This window comes from Micromys minutus (assembly GCF_963924665.1).
Source record: "Micromys minutus genome assembly, chromosome: 17".
Taxonomy (NCBI): Eukaryota; Metazoa; Chordata; class Mammalia; order Rodentia; family Muridae; genus Micromys; species Micromys minutus.
The window spans coordinates 52,568,126-52,588,891 of record NC_137952.1 but is presented as its reverse complement, the minus strand read 5'-3'; positions in this window follow the sequence as shown (position 1 = coordinate 52,588,891).

Genomic DNA, 20,766 nt, shown 5'->3' with positions numbered 1-20,766 from the left:
TCATGAATAACCACAGCTCCATCATCACACAAGAGCAGTAGCCTGAGAAAATCATGGGCGGCAGGAAGAGAAGAAAGGACAAGATCCACGTGGTTCTCTTCAGACCCTTTCCTCAGAAGAAACAAAGACCCTTTCCAAGAAAGGATTCATTTTGATATTCTCAAGTCAAGAGTCCAATATTTGAAAGACACAAAAACATGCAGAAATCCAGTTCATCCTCTTTCTTTGCACAAAACAATTAATGATTATTTCTCAAGTTTCTAGGTGAATTCAGACTGTCCCTCAGTCACCTTCACCTTCATCAGCAGAACTTTCCCACCTTCTTAAACTGAAAGCCCAGACTACTGTGTGGATCCTGACTCTAGTCCCCATACCCTGGCAGCCCCCAGTCTGCTGTGTGTGTGTGTCTATGTGTGTGTGTCTATGTGTGTGTGGGGGGGTCCCTGTGTGTGTCTCTCTCTCTCTGTGTGTGTGTGTGTGTGTGTGTGTGTGTATCTATGTGTGTGTCTGTGTATGTGAATTTGACTACTTTAGGCACATGCCATGCCTTTGCTGGGAGGATTTACTAGTAGTGAAATATCACTTGTTATATATATATATATATCTATGTGGATTGCTTCTTGACTTGATTTAATGGGTTATTTTTTTCTAGAAATTTTCCTACCTTGTACAGATCATATTTTTTTTCTGGCTTACAGTTTTTATAGATATATTTTCTAATCTTCCTTTTAAAGTTCTTTGAAATTAATGACATATAAAAACTTCACTGTCTCACCTTAGATATTGGCATCATTTCTTCTTTGTCTCTTTCTTGGTTAAATTAATTTCAAGTTTTTCTAACTTCATTGTTACTTTGCATAACAAACTCTTATTTTTACTGTCTTTTCTTTCTTTTTTTTCTCTTTGTTTTATTTAATTTGCTTCATTTTTTTTTTAGCTTTGGGTCTAATTGAGGGTTTTGGGGGGATTCCTAAGATGTAAAGCTATTGAGGACCTGTTTGTTTTGAGTATATTGCTTTATAGCTACGTGTTTGCAAGTTAGAGCCACATGCTGTGCAGCTCACACATTTGGAATGTTTTATTAGTGTCTTTATTTTCAGATATTGTTATATTCCCATGCATTTTGATCTTCGAACCACTGTTCTTTAAGTATACTAACTTTATACATTCACGAAATTTCCAGTTTTCTTTATGCTATAATTTTCTAATTTTATTCAATTGTCAGCAGATAAAATTGATATGTTTCCATTTTTTTCAAATTTATTACAATCTATTTTTTTTGCCTAACATTTAGTCTATTGTGAAGAAAACACTGTTTGCATTTGGTATTATATTTTGCTACTTCTGGAGACAATTCAGGGTATAAGCCAATTTATCCATACAGTTCAAAATTTCTGTTCTGTTTTTCATTGGAAGTAAGAGACTGACAAAAATTATATTTTACTTTGTGTCCTTTCATTGTTTGTGTCATGTGGTTTAGAGCTCTGGGTCTTCACACATAGGTATTCATAAATGTTATTCCTTTTTGAAGTAGTGGTCCTTTTATCAATACTTGTCATAAAGCTTTTCTTATGTCTTACAACAGATTTTTGCCAAATACACTTTGTTGAATTATACAGCCCCCCCCCCCCGTGTTGTTTTGGTTGCTATTTAGAAAAGACTGTTTCCCATCCTTTCACTTTCCTTTTTCTTCTCTTTATTTTTTTTTAAATAATATTTTTCTTCTAGCGAGAATGTTTCTGCTTAATTTATTCACTTTACATCCCAATCTCTGGACCCCATCCAGGTTCTCCTAGGTATCCTCCCTGCCCCTGGCACATCAAGTCTCTGTAGGGCTGGGTGCTTCTTCTCCCACTGAGGCCAGACGAGAAATCTGAGTTAGGGGAACAAATTCCACATACAGGCAACAGCCTTAGGAACAGACCCTGCTCCAGCTGTTAGGGTCCCAGATAAAGACTGAGCTGCACATCTGCTACATATGTTTGGGGTGAGGATGGGGTGCTAGGTCCAGCTCATGTACAATTGCCTGTTTGTGATTCAGTTTCTGAGAATCCCCAAGGGTCTGCCCAGGTTAGTTGGCTATTGGTCTTCCTGTGGAGTTGTAGTCCCTTCAGGGCCCCCAGTCCTTCCTCCTATTCTTTCATAAGAGTCCCTAGGCTCCAACCAATGTTTGCCTGTGGGTTTCTGCATCTGTCTGAGTGAGCTGCTGGTTGGAGTCTCTCAGAGGACAGCCATGCTAGGCTCCTGTCTGTAAGCATAACAGAACATCATTAATAGTGTCAGCGATTGGTGCTTGCCCGTGGCATGGGTCTCTAGTTAGGCCGGTTATTTCTTGGCCACTCTCTCAGTCCCTGTTCCTGCATTTTTAATAAGCAGGATAAATTTTGGGTTGAAAATTTTGTGAGTGAGTTAGCATCCCTATGGCTTTACTGGGATTTCTGACTACAGGAAGTGTCCTCTTCAGGTTCCACATCCTGGCTGGGCAGAATAGAGAATAAGGTGGAACATCCACTAGCTAGAGGGAGGAGAGACAGAGAGCAGATGTGTCCGGAGGATGGAGGACTTGAAGCCATAAATAGGGGTCTGAAGAGCCAGATCGATAATAATATGCAAGTGTCAAGATATGGGGATGGGAAGTAGCAAGATTATTGTAGAAGGTAAGGATAGACCATTTAATTGCTCAGCTATTGAGGTGTAGTTTTAAATAAAGCTTGGTTTCTATGTGCAGTTATTGGGGACTAACATAGGTAAAGAAATTCAGCTGCCAGATTAACTCACTGTTTACATTTATATTAAGAATAATTCATTATCAGGTCTCTGGGAGGTGAGAGACTATCAGGACTCCAATGGAGGGATCTTAGATAAAATGCCCAACAGTGGGGAGAGGGAACTCATAGAATCCACCTCCAGTAAAAAGACAGGGCATCAAGTAGAGGGATAGGGCTGCCATTCCATAGTCAAAAACTCTGACCCAGAATTGTTTTTGTCTAAAAGAACTGCAGAGACAAAAAATGGAGAAGAGACTGAGGGAAAGGTGGTCCAGTGTCAGGCCCAACTTGAGATCTATCTCCAGGGGAGACTCCAAGAACTGACACTATTTCTGATGCTATAGTGTGCCCATAGTCAAAAGCCTAGCATGGCAGTCTTTTGAGAGGCCCAACAAGTAGCTGACTGAGACAAACACAGATATTTGCATCCAATCACTGGACTGAAGTCAAGGACTCTGGTGGTTGAATTAGGGAAAGACTTGAAAAGGAGGAGGGTGACCCTATAGGAAGTCTCATCTAACTTGGACCCTTGAGATCTCTCAGACACTGAGATACCAACCAGGCAGCATACACAAGCTAGTCCAAGGCCCAACACATATATAACAGAGGACTGTCTGGTCTGGCCTCAGTGGGAGAAGATGCACCTAACTCTTGAGAGACTTGAGGCCTTAGGGAGTGGGGAGGCCTGGCAGGAGATGAGGACACACCCTCTTGGAGACAGGGGGAGAGGAGGAATGGGATGAGAGACTGTGAGAGGGTGGACTAGGAAGGGGTTAATGACTGGAATGTAAAAAGGCAAAAGTAATAGTAATAAAATAATGTAAAATAAAAAAGGATAATTCATTATCAGATCTCAAACTTGAAATCTTTCTGCCTTTGTGTTTTGAGTGCTTAAATTACGAGTATGCACTACCACCTCCATACCTCCCACAGTTTTGAAGGATAGTCTTGGCAGATGAAGAATTTACCTTTCATTCAATACTTAAAGCATATCATTCAACTGTCTTCTTTCTTTTCTGTGGATAAATACACAGATAGCTCTATTGCAGGTCCCTTGCATAGAAGAGATGCCCCACACTTGCAGCCTCCATTATTCTCCTTGTCTCTGGCCTTCGGCAGTCTTATGGTAAAATATTCAATGTGGAGACTTAGAACCAGAGTGCCCATAGTCAAGGTCAGGTTCTATTTAGTCCAATTGGTCTCCCTGAGAGAACTGAGAATCAGTTTCTACAGCTGTAAAGTTGTTGAAGTTGGAAGTGTACTAGGCCTCAAACGAGAGTCAAACTGAAGTAGAAAAAATGTTTGTCCTTTAAAATATTTATTAACACTAATTCTGTAGTGAAAGTGATTAGTATCCCTTTAAAGTTCCCTTTGGTCTCATTATGCAACATAATGCTCAAAATACAGATTCCAAGGGGATGGACATTTCTTCTATAATGTCTTCACTCCAGTTTATGTCAAGGAAGGAGACAGAAGAGCCAGCAGCCATCTTTCTTTGCAAAGTCACAATGTAGAAGTGAAACCAAAATTTGCATTACTAACCTCCGGGCTGGGACACAGCCCTGTATTCATCTGAGGTCTGACTATTTTTGACATATGTGAAGAAACATCCATTAACCCTAGACAGAAAGGACCTCAGCAGATCAAGGAAATGATTGTTTGCAAACCCAGCTTGACAAAGCAATTATTTATGGGGTTCTTTACAGAAGCACGGGCAACTTGAAGACAACCATACTACTAGGAAGTTCAACCTTCTGCATGGCTTAGTGATGGTCATCTACCCCTCATCAATTTTTACCTCCTATCTACTGTGTCACCTTTTAAGACCACCTGCAGCTAAGACTAAATAGAGTGGTTCTGAAGGATCTAGAGGCCCTCTTCCTCTTTCTACAAGGTTCTCCAAGTGTCCAATCATTGTCAGAATGCTTGCAGATCTTAAGGAAACATGCATACTTACTGATTTACTATATAATAAAGTAAGGCTGCAATAAAGAATACAGAAGAATTGCCAGATAAAAAGGTTCATGGGTGAGGTGGCAAAGGATCCCAAGTACAGAAACTTCTGTTCCTGTGGAGCTGGGTGTGTCATGGATACAGTCTTCTAAATTTTTTTATAGAAACTGCAGTACAAAAGCACGATTGATTATTAACTCTCACTATCCTCTGTCTCCTTCATGGAGTATGGGGGATGGAACCAAATCTTCTAAGATTGTAATGATGGTTTAATCTTTATGGTGAACAGTCTACCAAAGCTTTCTTTATCAACCACCTAGACCCTGCAGAGCTCCCAGGGACTAAATCACCAACCAAAGAGTACACGTGGAGGGACCCATTGTAGCTGAGGATGGCATTGTCTGGTATCAATAGGAGGAGAAGCCATTGGTCCTGTGAAGGCTCAATTCCCCTGTGTAGGGTAATGCCAGGGTGGTAAGGTGGGAGTAGGTGAGAGGGGGCATCCTCATTGAGGCAGGGGGAGGGAGATGGGACAGGGGGAACTGGGAAAGGGGATAACATTTGAAATGTAAATTATAAAATATCTAATAAAAAACAAACAAGCAAACAAAAGACTCCTATCATCTAGAAAAGTCCAAGGGACTTTGAAGCTCATGTGTTAGAAGGCACTGAGGCAATAATCCCAGGACCCTAGAGGCTGAGGCTAAAGGATCCTAAGTTTAGGTGATTCTGTGTCAGAAGAGAGGAAAGAGAGTGAGGGAAGGAGGAAGAGACAGACAAAAACAGACAGACAAACACACATACAAAGAGGTAAAAAGGAAGATATGGAGGGAGAGGGGGAAGAAAAAAAGGAAGGGAGGAAGGAAAGAAGGAAGAAAGAAGATAAGGCAGACCAGAAATTAGAAACAAAAGATGCTCTTAGCATCCCTACTGTTTAGGAAGTTACAAGGGTCTTCAGCAGTTCCATATCATAATCCCACATTGATTATCACACATAACATGTTAAACTTTTCTAGGCGTCAGCTGCTGAGTAGGGTGAGAAAATGTGTTCAGTGTTCCAAGAATTCCCACCACACTGAAGCTACTAGGTTATGGACTGTAATATGTATATCTCATGATGGGATATACATCTCTTTCTTCTACTGCTGCCTTCACTATTCCCAAGGCTAAAGATAGCAGACTACCCATTCTGAGGTTACAGGTGTATTGTGAAGAGAACTCAGTCCTGAATTTGGCTGGATACCCGCACCCCAAACACTGCTATAAGGTGGTCACTAATACCACTTATTACAACAAAGAAATATAGTTTAAGTTGCCCTTACAATAAATGATCCTGAGATTCAAAGTGTAGCCCTTAGCCTTGTAGGGTCATGGGATATTCTAGAAAATCAGAAATTGCATCTTTATTTTAGACCTATTGAGTCATTATCTCCATTTTCACAGTGTCTGCTTCTTTAAATATGATGAGCATTGGTTTTATTGTTGACTGAAGCAACTGAGGTACTCTTAGCTGGAAAGTGGACTGCAGGCTAGTGTTTCTATAAGTTAACTAACTCATCTGGTAGTCAATTTCCAGATAGGAGTTGGTTTGTGAACACAAACCAGGCAGAGATTAAAACTCCTGACTACTACTTAGAATTGGGGTGAGGGTGATGAGCATGTAGGAGGCTCTGGGTTCCACCTCCAGCACCACAGACAAGAATAAGAGCCACAAAAGTGCCGCATTTTCCTGCATGTGGCAGGTTCATTCCTGGTGTATTGGAAAGAAGTAATCAAAACTAACTTCCTCTGGATTAATCATTGATGAGAGAGTCTATGGAGACCTTAGTTGGGAAATGTTCAGGGCCCTAGATCAAATTTCACAACGCTGTTGCAAATTTTTCTGACAGTCTGGCTAAGAAATACAGAAGGAGAGAAGACAAGATGAACAGGAGGCCTAATGATCTTGTCACACCAGGTCTGTGATTTCAGGCTAAGATTGAGCTCCTATGAATTTTCTCTATTGGATGGAGAACTAACATACTAAATTGAGATTATGACAGCTCTCCTATTCCTTGACAGTATTATGTACTACTTAATGGCATTTCCTAAGATGGCTTCATAATTTTTCAATGCAGTTGCCAAGTACTTGTTCTTTATGGTCACCAACCTTCCAAGAGGAGAACTGCAGACAAGGACCTTACTTGTGTGTGGGCTTACTACATAAGGACAACTAGAAATTTATGTCACTTGACAATTTGAGTCATTAGTTACATGTTTCTGCTATGTAATACTTTCCAAGCTACAAGCTAAGCCTGGTTCTCTAGTATTGACATGATCAAGATGGTTGAACAATGAAAAATATTGTGAAATGATCATATGTTTTATTCATCATTTTGTTGTTATCTTCTCCATCTGACTTAGAAGCAGAGAGTTATTTCACATGTCAAAACTGTTGCTGAAGAAAACACCTAAATTGTAACCTCAGAGATAGACAACTTGTGCACATATGAGATGATCCATCCAGTGCTGATAGGACTAGGCATAGAGAAATTTGTTTTGATAGAGTTCCAAAGGCCTAGAGCACTACTCCTCTCCTTATCTCTACCTTCTCAGAGAGTAAACTTTTAATGAGAAATGCTTCTCACATTACTATCAAGTTCTATCATAGCAGTCATGGAAGAAGCAAAGGTTGAAAACCCCAGCAATCAGGTATCACTTTTCCCCAAAGGTATCTACATACCCTCACAAGCTGGGCAGAATCCTAGTACTCTTATTGAGAACCAGTAAGTGATAAGCTTCAGAATTGTAGAATTCTATCCAGGAGCCCAATAAGAGCCCTAAAGAGAAGTTCCAGTTGTCTCCAGCTCATTTACTTCATTTTGCAAGGATTTCTTAAAATCCTGTCACTATTAATCCACCTGTGGATTTGATATGACCTTGGGATATTATATACAAATGGTCGTCACGAGTTGATTGGATTTTGCAGCAAAGGCTATTAAGCAGAATGAAAAAGAGAAAATGAAAAGCTGGTAAGATGAGTTATCATTTGTTATCATCTAATGTCCCTATACACTATTACAAATTAAAAATGATTACAAGTTGTAATAGTGTGTAGGAACATTAGAAATCAATGAGGTTAATCTCATTTTAAAAAAATACCAAGTTTTATCTTAAATAAGTTTTCTTCATTTGGTAAATATATTTATAGTAAATTTCTCCCATAAAATAATTAATTTACTGTTTTTTTTTCTAGTTTTGCAAGTGGGAAGCATTGGGGCTGTGGCTTTTCCACTTTGCGTAGTTCAACCCCAAGTTAATGTACTTTGCCTTCCATTTCCCGTTGTCATTGGACTCCATCTGGCTCAGTTGTCTTTTCTAAGAGTTGACCGTTAAAAGACTAAGATCAGACCCAATAGCTGGTCAGGATTTTAATAAAGATTTCCCTGCTCATAAAAATATTCACGGACGCTTCTGTAACATTGAAAAGAGAGATTTACATTTTTATATGTCTCATTTTGAATTAGGTTATAGAAGAAATAATACATCGACCAATTTTCAACTTGCCGTTGGTTATTTGATTACTAATTTGATTGTAGAATTGTTCTTATAGGACAGTTGTTATTAAGGCTAAGCTAACGTTCAATGGGGTTTTAACATTGCAGCTTTCAAACTGATTCATAGTCAAAATATAAAGAAAATATATCGTACAGGTAGTAATCGGGTCTGGGGGTAAAAAAAACATAACGATAGAATTAGACACTTTATCAACTGAAAAATGCAAAAGTTAATAGAAAACTAATAGTGAAAAAGGAATCAGTAACTTCTTTCCTTCATACTTTTCTTCCTAGAAGACTTTCAGTGATTGAAATACAGAGTCAGTCCATAAAGAGACAAAAAGATACAATATTTTATGGTATAACTAAGTACTAGCTTGGTTCTTTAAGATAGTCATTCCTTCATATTTTGTAACAAGCCAAATATTTATGTGAAGGCCACATAAGTAGATACATTTGTAATTCTTGATACCCGGCCTGCTGTTTCAACTACAGCTAAAGAATAGTTTGCAGAATACTCTATCTTAAAGAACAAAGACCAACTTAGTTAAAATAAGATCTATAGCTGGACTTTGGAAATAGAATTTATTTTCCACAAAATGGATAGAGTGTGTGATAATTATCCTTAAAAGTGGGCAGGAAAGTGAATTGTGACAAGAGACCAGAGCTTTTACTTCTGAAACTTCCATCAGTGGCTTCTTTTGAGGAAGGAGATTGTGGCAGGTTTTCATATGGCTTCTTACAAAAGGCTGCCATGGTTGGTTTACTTGGCCTGCATGGTTAAGTCAGTCTGGTGAGTTGCCTCCCTTAGATTAGATTGTGGGCATGTCTGCAGGGGGTTATCTTGACTGATGCAGAAGGGTGCAGGCTACTGTAGGAGATTAGGTAGTCCTGGATTGCATAAAATAGAGCTAGCAGAAGGGCAGACAAGGAAGCTGGCAAACAACACTCCATCTGCTCCATGTTTCTGCTCCAGGCTCCCTGTCTTGGGTTCTTGCTTTGACTTTTCTTTATGGTGGATAGAAACCTAGAAGCGTAAGACAAAAACCAAGCAAAAACAAAATAAAATAAAACAAACAAAAAAAACCAGTTTTTTGCACCATGTCCTTTTGATTGAGATGCTTTATCATAACAACAACAACAACAACAAAAACTAGGACAGTCACACAGATGACCAACACTACGCACCAATGGGCCTGCTGGCTTCATTTCTTTCGAGTTCTAATGTCACTTCAGATTTCAAGATTAAACATCTATCTCTGGAAAGCTCTTCTGAGGACACAGTATAGAAATTATCTGAAACAGAATACTCTTCCTTTCAGTCTATAGCCTACCTACCCATTTTGCCAGCAATGCACAAACTGAGGAAGGTCAGTAAATGAGAGAACAACTTGCCCATCTATATGACAAGCATCCTGGAATGAGTAAGGGTTATTGATACACCTACACCCTATGGTAGAGACAGAAAGTAAGCGAGGACAGACCTGAATGAACAGTCCTAAGCCTAATGTCAATGTTTCTGCCAGTAGTGACAGACTCTTATGGAAGTCGAAACATTTGTCCCTTTAGACCTTTGGATGGCAACTCTTGCCAAAAAATCCCCTAGAATTCCTTAAGGGAAACTCTAGGGGTGAAATTCATCCAACAAAGTCTCAATAAGCTAGTCATGGACTGAATGAAGCTGCCCAGGCATACAGCTGCCCCTCTGAACAGGGAAAGAAGGTTTCCTTGTGTATGTCCCTCTTTGGGAAGCCTAGCTCCCAGCAACTGGGCAGCCTGTGGCCAGCGTAAGCCAAAACACTGGGTACAGCTCGGACCCCACCCTTAAACACAGACGTCCCGTTCAGTAGCAGTTTCTGGCATTGGAGTCTTCGTTTCTCCAAACTGCCACTACTATTTGGATAAAATAACATTTGAACACATTCGAATCCTCTGTTGGAGGATATTTTCAGACAGAATAGTGAAAACACTCCCCTCCCTTGTACATTTTCCAGAGTCATTTTAAGACAGTAAAAAAAGAATTAATTTTTCATGAACCCCCACTTCCAAAAATCATCCCTTCCTATAAATTGTCTAGTACTGTATTTTGGGATCTTAATACATTTTTAAAGACCCCCCCTTTTAACTAGGGTATTTCTTGATGATGATATTCTCAAGCTACTTTAAAACTCTACATCAGCAGTGGAAAAATCATGGTGCTCATGCCAAACCCCGTGCCCTTCTTATTCTTATAAATAAAGTTTTATTGGGACAGACCTGTGAGTTTAATGGCAGGCTGTGTGGCTGCTTTTCTGTCACAGTGGCAGAGCTAAGTTGTGAGACAGAAACACCAGGGCTCACATACCTAAAGTATTTACTAACTGGCTCTTTTCAAAACACATTTGCTGACTACTGTCCTACTTCTTGAAAGACAGCTCAATGCCCTCCTATCTCATGCCAACTTTAACACATGGTTTCCGTGTTTTCAGCAACTGCTTTTTATTATTATTATTATTATTGAGCTTCAGGCCATGAGATTCTAAATACAGAGGCTCCAAAATGATGGCCCTTAAATTATGCCCCACCGTTCATATTTAATTTCTTGATATGAAGGAAGCAATGCACATAGCTTTCATTCTAAGGCCACACTCATTCTTTTGGGGAGGGGGATAAGAAGATGAAGTTTTGTGTATGACCATGTATTGAAATGTCTTATCCTTTATCTTTCATCATTTAATTTCCCGTCTATGTGTAGAGGCCTTGTTGGATACTCTATGGTCTCGAGATAATTTACCATTTAGTGACACAGCAAGGCTGTGAAGCAGGCATAAGCAATCCCTCTGAATAGGTGACAAGTTAAGAATCATAGAGGTGAGGGGATTATTTAAATTTACTAAGCTCTTAGTGGCTGAGTTAGAATTTAAGTCAGGTTAGCTTCTATTTCAATTGCCTTTGATTTGTGTTGTATCTCCAGGGAGTAATAATAACTTCTGTTAGCCAGTGTTAGTGGAAATATTGTAAAAAATATTCTGCACCTTCCTCTGTTCTCTCAGTCATGTCATAGTAAATACAAGCTGCGTCTTCACAAGAGCTCAGCATCATGGCTGACAACACACATTTTACAGTGATATAGAAGAGTTAGAATCTACCGTGTGACCTAGGCAGAGACCTAACCTGTCAGATCCTTCCCTGTTTCTTCTACACAATGAGATCAATAACACAGTCATAGAAAACACCCACTAGGTGGTTATAATAGGTTATTAAATTACCAAAAATCATCTTTAACTTGACTGCCTGGAGGCCATTGAGATCAGCTGTTATAAGCATTGCCCAGAAAATTACACAAGGTTAAGTGATGTGCTTCCATTTGTACCTTATGGTTGATCTTCTGGACTGCACTTCTTCTCAAAGTCCATGCCTATGGTGTGCATGTCTCCTGTTATACTATTTGTCTTAGTTAGGTTTCTACTATTGTAATAAAACACCATTAATAAAGGCAACTTGAGGAGGAAAGGATAGAATTTCATTTTACAGCTTGTAGTACATTATTCAGAGAAATCACAGCAGGAACTTAAGGCGGAAGCCCTGAGGCCGGAAACAAAACAGAAGCCAAAAAGGAATACTGCTTACTGGCTTGCTCTTCGAGGCTTGCAGAGCCTGCTTTCTTATAAAACCCATGATCACCAACCCAAAGGTGGCATAGTGCCCAGTGAGCTGGGCCCTCCCACATCAACCATCAATCAAGTAAATGAACCCCAGTTTGTTGACAGTCTATTCTAGTAGGGACATTTTTTTCAACTTAGGTTCCCTCTTCTCAAATGACTCAAGCATGTTTTAAGTTGACATAAAACTAACAATCACAAAGGTACAGAGTGTTATTTCAAGAGGATTTATTGTTGCTATTGGTTGAGACTCAGTCTTCTCTACAGCTCTGTCCTTACAATTATAACATACGGGAGATATTAAGAAACAGTGCTAGCATCCAGCCCATCAGTTTGCCAATGAACTACCAGGAAACTAGAGGACAATTATAATTTTAGTCAAAAACTACTACATTAGAAAAATATGAAATCCACCTCTCACCCAACTGATAACTTGTCAAATGGCCCTAGCAGCAGAGGCACAAACACCCAGGATCACTTTAGGGAGAATGGTTCTGAAAGGCTGAGATTCTGAACTTGACCAGAGAACTTCAAGAAAAAAAAAATCTACATAGGATTCAGATACGGGCTTCCCTGGTGTCTTAAACCCTTCTTAGGGCAAAGGACTGGATATTTTCTCAGGGTGAGAGAGTAGCTGGTAAGTATCTAAAGATGCAAGTTCTAACCCAAACCTAGGATCCCAGAGAAGCTCTTGCTGGAGGGCAGACTGTAGAAAGTGTGTAACACTGTTGTCCATGTGGGATGCTCAGAAACTATGACAGCAAACACTATGGTTCAAGAAGTTCTCACCTCTGACATCCTCTAGATGAAAGACTTTGGAAAAATTACTGTGTGAACTTCAGTGAAACATAGACTATCCTTTGAAATGTATGGCCAGCAAACTCCACTTGCTGAAGCTATGGTCTCCAATTGGAACATGCACACAGCTCAATTGAAGTCTGTTGAAGTACAGATTTGGTATTCTACAGTTTGACTTTTTTAACAAGCTTTCCCCAGCTCCTCAGTGGTCCCAGCGCGGGACACAGCTCACATGGCCACACTGTAGAGGGCCTGTGAAGTAGAATGGGTTACCAAACAATCCTGTCCACTCCCCCAAAGGAAGCCAGGGTTCAGGATCACCTTCTGTTGGGCTCAGTTCTTTGTCCTAAAAACCTGATGCTTCAGCATTCTTCTAAGTAATGTTTCTGTATAATTTAACCCCATGCAAAGAAGATTCTGTGAATAAGAATTGTTCTGGGTTCTAAATTAGAACTGAGATTTAAAAAAAAAAAAAGTTAAGCATTTCAGTAGATTCTTTTCTTCTCTTTTCTGCAAAATTCCTGTCTTGCTTTATTCCTAAAAGAATGTTTTATTTTTGTATATTTACTTCTGTGGGTAAGGAAAGCATTGTAGGTTATATGTCCAGAGGGAAATAGGACAAGAGCAAAGAGGTATTCAAACAGTAAATAAACTATTTAGGATTTGATGTGTATTCATGAGTCACCGGGTAGGAAGAGGAACTGAGCTGCCAGGGTTGGTAAACCACAAGCCTGTGAATCAACAGCGCTCCGTTTGCAGTTCTAATAATGGCAAACACCAAGGTGTACCAAAGTAGGTGTGAGGGGTTTTCTCTTGTTACTGCTTATATGATGTTTGGACATAGTGCTAAGTTCAGTGAGAGGATACAGGAAGATTTTCTGCTTCTCTGAGGTGAGGGAGTAGGGTTCCCTCTGCCATTCAGAAGAGAGAAGTAGGAAGAGACAGAATCCCACCTTGTGTGAGTGGGTGGGCATCATCCATTCTGCTGTACAACCAGGAACACAAGCCCCTCATCCTGGTGAATATGTCCTGGGGTTTCATTTACCCTCCTCACAACAGACCTAGGAACCAGTAGCACTCAGTGTAACTGAGTTGAAAGCAAGTCTTGAATGAACCCTCATAGAATGTAGCTGAGGTTAGGACTCATGCCTCCAAGAGGCCAGATGCTTTGCTGGTGTTTATCAAAGAATAGCTTCCGAGATGCGAAAGTCTTATTCTATGCTTTCAGCTATCAGATGAGTAAACTAGGTCTGAGGATTCTACAGAGAATGCAACACACCAAAGGTCAACACAATGGGATAAGAACTTTTTTTTGTTTCTTTTATTTTGTTTACTTGCCATGCTGGGGACCAAATCTACAGCCTCACACAAACTAGGCAACTGCTCTACCATTGAACTACATTAAAAGCCCCTGAGACCTCTGCTTATATTCATGGACTCTTGATTTTTTTTTCTTCAATGGTTCAATCCCTAAACCCCAAACGTAAATGAGATCTGTGTGTACTGTCTTCATCCTCCCCTGCATGTGCAAGTACATGTGCATGCCAGTCTCATGAAAGCATGTCTGTGCCAGTACATAGCATGTGTGTGTATGCAAGAGTGTTATTGCATGTGAGCTTGTATGTGACTGAGTTAGAGAGTGCACAAGAATGCATGTGGATTTGGAATCGAAGAAGAGAAAAAATAATAATATCCATTAAGCCGCAGGTTATGTATGTCTTTGACTTAAGACCTTCACCTAAGTTATTGCACTTAAGAAGCATACATTTAGACCAGACAGTTTATCGGAGAGTGTTAAATATCAACTTGATAGAAACCAGAATCACCTGTGAGACAGGCCCTAGTCATGACTGTCTAAGATAATCTGATTGAACTGAGGTAGGAAGACTCATCCACTGTAAGTAGCTGCCATTTGACTTCCCCAGCGATGATATGCGGTGCCATAAACACAGCTGGGAACCAAAATCAACTCTCTTGTCTTCAAGTGGCTGTTGTCAGGGTATTTTATTATAACAATGAGAAACAGCAAAGGTATTAGTATTTCCTAGGTACTAAGCCATAGAATATGAAACATTTAGTTCCACATTTGAATTAGATATAGATTTGTAATTTACAATAGGGAATTCTCAGGCATATTTGGGATAGGAAGGAAGGATTCTACACGGAAGTGTTTGCATCAGCCCCAGAGATGAGCATCACATTGCAGTACAGAAATGAGCCAGCTGATAAACCACTGGCTAATCTAGTGTGTGGCCACAATGGGTCAGAAGCAGAGACTTCAGTATCAGCAGACCAGAGTTTACTCCCAAGCTCAATTTCACACCACCAAGACACTGCACAGCTGGATCCCTGTGATAAGACTGGACAATAAGGGTACCATTATTTAAGACACTGCATCATTTCCAAAACAATATGGCACATCTGTTCTGCCCATGCTTAAGAGAACCAAGCACATTTTTTGCCTGGGTTGAATGTAGCAATGAATACCATAGAATTTGTTGTATCAGATCCTATGAAATGCATTAAACTGTTGTACAGATTATAAAGATGCACTGATCCTTTGTGACAATGAACAATGGTGTGTGTGTGTGTGTGTGTGTGTGTGTGTGTGTGTGTCTGTGTGTGTCTGTGTGTGTGATAGATCAATCTTGTTGACTTCCCTCCTTTACCCTATGGAAGTCCTCCCTCATAGAGGAAGCTCTCTCTTTGTATTTGACCAGCTCTCTGGGTGCCCTGCATCCCAAGACTGCTAACATTTCCAGCGTTGTCAGAAGGCTGAGTACTGGCCACATGTCATTGACTGGCAACCCAGGGTTTTGGGTGAAGAACTAGTGTCTCAGGTGAAGAATTTCCCTCTACGTTCTTGGGTCAGGGACATTCTAGGACAATGCTGTAGAAAGGTAATCAGGCACTCACCATTATGCACCTAAAAGGCCTCCTGTTTCAGTCCTGCTCATCTCCCATGTAGGCTTCCTGTAGGAAGAAGCTCTAGATGTCCTCTTTGAAGTTCTACACTAGGCTCAGGGTGGCTCACAGACAGCACAAAAGAAATTGAGAGACTCTCTCATATAGATAATTATGTCAGTGAGCATTAGGAAACTTTGTCTTGAGTGAGAAACATTTCCAGTATGGTTCTCTTGCCATCACTCACAAATGAAAGAGATATCTCAATTTGATTGCATTATTTCTAATATGGCATGCATGATAGTGTCTGTGTGTGGATGTCCGCACTAAGTATAGGCGTCCACAGAGGGTGGTGAAATCAGCTCCCCTGGATCTGGAGTTATAGGTGGTTGTGGGTCCCCTGATAAGGGAGCTGAGAAAGGAACTCTAAATCTCTGCCAGAGCAGTATTGGCTCTTTCTTCCAAGCTGTCTGACTAGCCCCAAGATAGCTAGCTCACTTTCTGTTGATCCCATTTGGGCTCTGACAGATTCACTCCAGGGAGAAGGTCGGTGAAATCCACAAACTCTTGAGGTGTCTGGAAGACTTTTTGTTAACCACTGGACCTCGTATTCCACTGTCACGGGATGTTGAGCAACAGGAAAGGAAGACCTTAGTAGACCTTAGAACCAAATCTACAGATAAGTTAACTTACAGTTAAGAACCAATATTTATTTCAGTCATTGGAGATGTCTGAGGGAGTTTTGAGCTAATATCTACCTTTGTAAGTATCAATTTTATGAAATCCAAGTACAGATTCTGCTTCTCTCCCCCTTCCTTCCTTCCTTCCTTCTTTCCTTCCTTTCCTTTCTTCTTTCCTTTTCTCTTTTTCTTTCCTTCATTTCTTTCTTTCTTTCTTTCTTTCTTTCTCTTTCTTTCTTTCTTTCTTTCTTTCTTTCTTTCTTTCTTCCTTTCTTTCGTTCTTTCTAGAACAGGGTCTCTCTATGTATTCCTGGATGTCCTGAAACTGACTATGTAGACCAGACTGAACTTGGGCTCAGAGAGGGCCTATCAGCCTCTGCCTTTCAAGTGCTGGAATTAAAGCCAAGTACCACCATGTCCAGCCCTAGATTAAAACATCAGTAGATTCTCAAAATTACTGTAAAGAAAAGTATAGAAGATTGCAACATATCACATTGTTGAGTTTGGAGGTTGGAAATGAAAATAGTTTGGGTATGCTACATTATATGTAATAAATTATAAATTAATACCATCATTGTTCTTACCTTCTAACATGGTTGCTAGAATTCTTGACCTGTTTCTGTGGCCTGGGTTGTGTCTATGTTGGACAATGCCATTCCAGGACACTGTAAGCTAATTTGAGAAATGGCTTTCTGCTCCCTACACTCCAACCAGGGCACCTTACACTAAAAGATATTTGTGAGCTTATGCAGGAGGTTTCTGTTTTAAATCATGTGATGGTTATTTTGGTTGTCAATTTGGCTACATCTGGAATTAACTAAAAACCCCAAATTGCTGGGTCCACCTGTGAGAGGCTTTTGCTTAATTAAAACAAATGAAGTGAGAAGAGCCACTTTTAGCCCAGTCACACCTTTAATTCAGGGAAGACACATCTTTTATCCAGATATTTGAGGTGGGAAGAACCACTTCTAATCTAGGTCACACCATCTTCTTGAAGCCTAAATTCCAGGTTCCAGACATCAATAGTTTAGCTTCTTTTCTGCTTTTCACGTAAAGCAATGAGAACAACACAGCTACTCAAATTTCACCAAGCAGCTGCTAGCTAACACTCTTCAGGGAGGAAAGGGAGGGAACCCTACAGCGAAAAGGCCACAGAATGCCAGGGGTCTGAGCCATAAGCACCAGGGACACTGAGGGCCTAGCAAGAATCAGGTCTCTGCCTAGCCTTGACCAACCACTGAGGACATAGATACCAACAATGACCAAGAACAGAAATGTGATCAAGGAATACAAAATGGGCGAAAGCACTCTCTGCCTCCATTCAGCATTTTTCTGTTGTAGTGTGGCATCTGAGCAAACAGGGTGTGGATGGACTCACCAATGATGATCTGGCTCACACTGGGGCTTCTCTGTGTTGTATATTCTCTGGATTGAGATAAGCACACAGTATCATATACCCTGCACAGCTATCCTGTAAGTATCTTCCCCACTCTAGCCCTCCCCTATCTACCTCAGCACATCTGTGTGCCCCACCTTCCCTTTCCTAACCTACTAGCCTACCAGCTCCATAGCTTTGCCCTTTCCAGAATGCTGCAGAATTGGAAATCATATATCATGAACCTTTGATGGTCCAACTTGTCTCTCCAGCATCTAACTTATAAGGCTGACATTCTGCATAAAGAGGAGGGCTGAAGAATCAAGATGACCCTCTAGCTTCAGGGGAGCAGCTGTGGACATCCTGATGGTCTCTATACCAAATATGGCCAGGAGGGCAGACAGACAGACAGGAGGGCAGACAGGAGGGCAGACAGACCTAGGAGAGCAGACAGGTAAGAAAAGCTACCAGCTGGCCAGTGTACCACTTTAACAAAGACCTTTTAGATTCTTTTTGAAACTGTTCTTTTCCCACAACCTTCCCCCAATAATACCCAAATGAGCTGATGGCCATCTTTATTTAACCTTTAATCTAGTTTAAGAGGCAACCACCTTGCTAATTGCTGAGTTCAGGTGGCCAAAATGAAGGGGACGTGTCCAGGGGGTAATTTGTTGGTCTCTTCTTCCCCCTGGTGGCCAAATGGGGAACTGGGCAGCTAACTGTCTCATTAGCTTAGGAAACTTAAAAACCCACGAGGATGGGAGAAGTTGAGGCCATAGCACAACACAACAAAATACAAAACAACAAGAAAACCCAGAACATCATTTTCGTGTTTATGTTTAATAGATATAAGCCAGAGGCCTGGCTACTTAGTTTCCTAAGATTAGATCACTCACTCCTCAGCTCTGTTGCTGTTCTTCACTTCTGGTTATTGCTGCAAGACAGAGGCCAGCACCCCGGCCGGGGTCTGTGTGAAAAGGTTAAACAAAGAATGATGGGTCATGGGCTCTGATTCCAGAAATGAGCACATTTCATGTCACCATGTCCACTTACGTCCACGCCCACTTACGTCCTCCCCCCAGGATAATTTCAAAGACGGAGGTCATACAGACTCATACAGGCATTCTCAGGACACTCTGATAAAGTGCTTTCTGTAATCCTCCTGGCAGTGAATTCCCACAAGTGATATTTTTCTTCATGTTGTTTGTTGGTTATTTTAGTTTTTGGTCTTGGGGACTTAACCCAAGGCCTCAAGCATGATGTCACAAACTTTCTTTTATTTTTTAGAATTCCTTTCCTTGGTACATGCTTGTTATGTAGGAAGTTGCATACATGTCATAAATAGTCACCTCCCCCCACCATTCCTTCTTGAATAATATTATGTACTGTTGAGTGCTCAGAGTAAGGGATGCACTAAGGAAATCTTTACGGTGCCACAGTCACCATTATCCCGTAGACTCCTAGAACTAACTTAACTGGACTAATTGACAGGATTCAACTTTTGTGAACACTTCTGTATCCCCCACCCCGCCCCAGCCCTTGGCAACTTATTCTACTCTGATTGTTACAGTTTGACTTTTGTAGATTTTACAGGAAACAAGATATCCATTCCCCATCTTTCTGTACTTAGTTTCACTTAACACAGTGTCCATCAAGTGTCCTGTCCTCATCATGACAAATGGTAGTCTTTCCTTCAGTTTTAAACTGAATATAATATTCCCTTGTTTTCACATACCATGTTTGGGTTTTGCTTTCTATAGATTGGGTGGAATGTATGTTTTTGCCATGTCTTGGGTGTTGTGCTAAATTGTGCTGCAATTACAGGAGTATGGATATCTCCTGTAGACCCCAAGGGAGCATTTTCTTCTCTCTGTTGACACTATTCTGTCTCTTGTGTTGACCCACAACTGATAAGGTCAGAAGTTGTGCCCTGTGCCAACAGCCTCCAACCTTCCAAGATCTGCTTGGGAGCCATTCCCACCAAGACCCAGCAACTATTCTTCCTGGCATCTTTATAATGCCTGTGACAAGCTGCTGCCCATCTTGCTGAAGTGGGTGTAATATACTTAGACTGGATGGCAGTTTGTTCCAGAGTGTCTGGGACTTCCACAAGAGACACCACTAACACAGAAAACACTAGCAAGCACCACTCATGTGTCCTTTTAGACATTTCTTGCAAAACGGTGTCCTTCATTCAACATCAGATAGAACCCCCAGCCCCCAAAGAGGCTCAGCTCAGGAGGCTTACCACTTTGTAACCCTGGGAAGAAGCCCAACCTCTTTGAGCATTAGTTCCTTTGCTATGGGGTAACAATCCTCATCTTCCATACTTTCTATTAGAATTAAAGAGCAAGGTTAAACTGTCAGAGGCAGTTTCTAACACCCAGGCTGCCAAACAGAAGCAGCAACCTGTCACCTCCTGAATTTCTAATTGTTCCTGAGGTTATACCCAAGACCCAAATCTCCTGGGTGAATTTATAGCGAGCCCTGATAACAACCTTCCTGGAGGGCCAGAGCACCCACAGCAGAGGTGAATAAGAAGGGGAACACGGTGGTCTGAAAAGTCCCCAGGGAAGCAAAGCCAGCAGCAGGATGGAAGTCTGAGAAGGGAAGTGTGAGAAGCTGCCCTGCCCTAAGGATGCAGCTATCCAGGTGCAAGAGGATGAGGGCTAAGACACAGCATGGTTTGCTCCTGGCGGCAGCATGTGGTTTCAGGAGCTGCCTTCTTCACCCAGGCATTGCAACTTAAAATCCAGCTCCCCACATTCCCACTCCTGAAAACAGCTTCATGGACAACAAGCCAGGCAGCCAGCATTCCTGACTGGAGCTTTAGAGGTCAACATTTAGTGTGACTTCTAGGAACCAGCCTCAAGTTAAGAAATTCAGATTAAGCCTTGGCAGGACCAAGGGTTTCTCTCACTGATGCCTGACAAGGCCATCTTCTGCTACATATGCAGCTGGAGCCATGGGTCTGTCTATGTGTGCTCTTTGGATGGTGATTTAGTCCGGAAGCTCTGGGGGGTGGGTCTGGTTAGTTGATATTGTTAATTTTATAGAGTTGAAAACCCCTTCAGCTCCTTCAGTCCTTTCTCTAACTCCTCCATTGGAGAC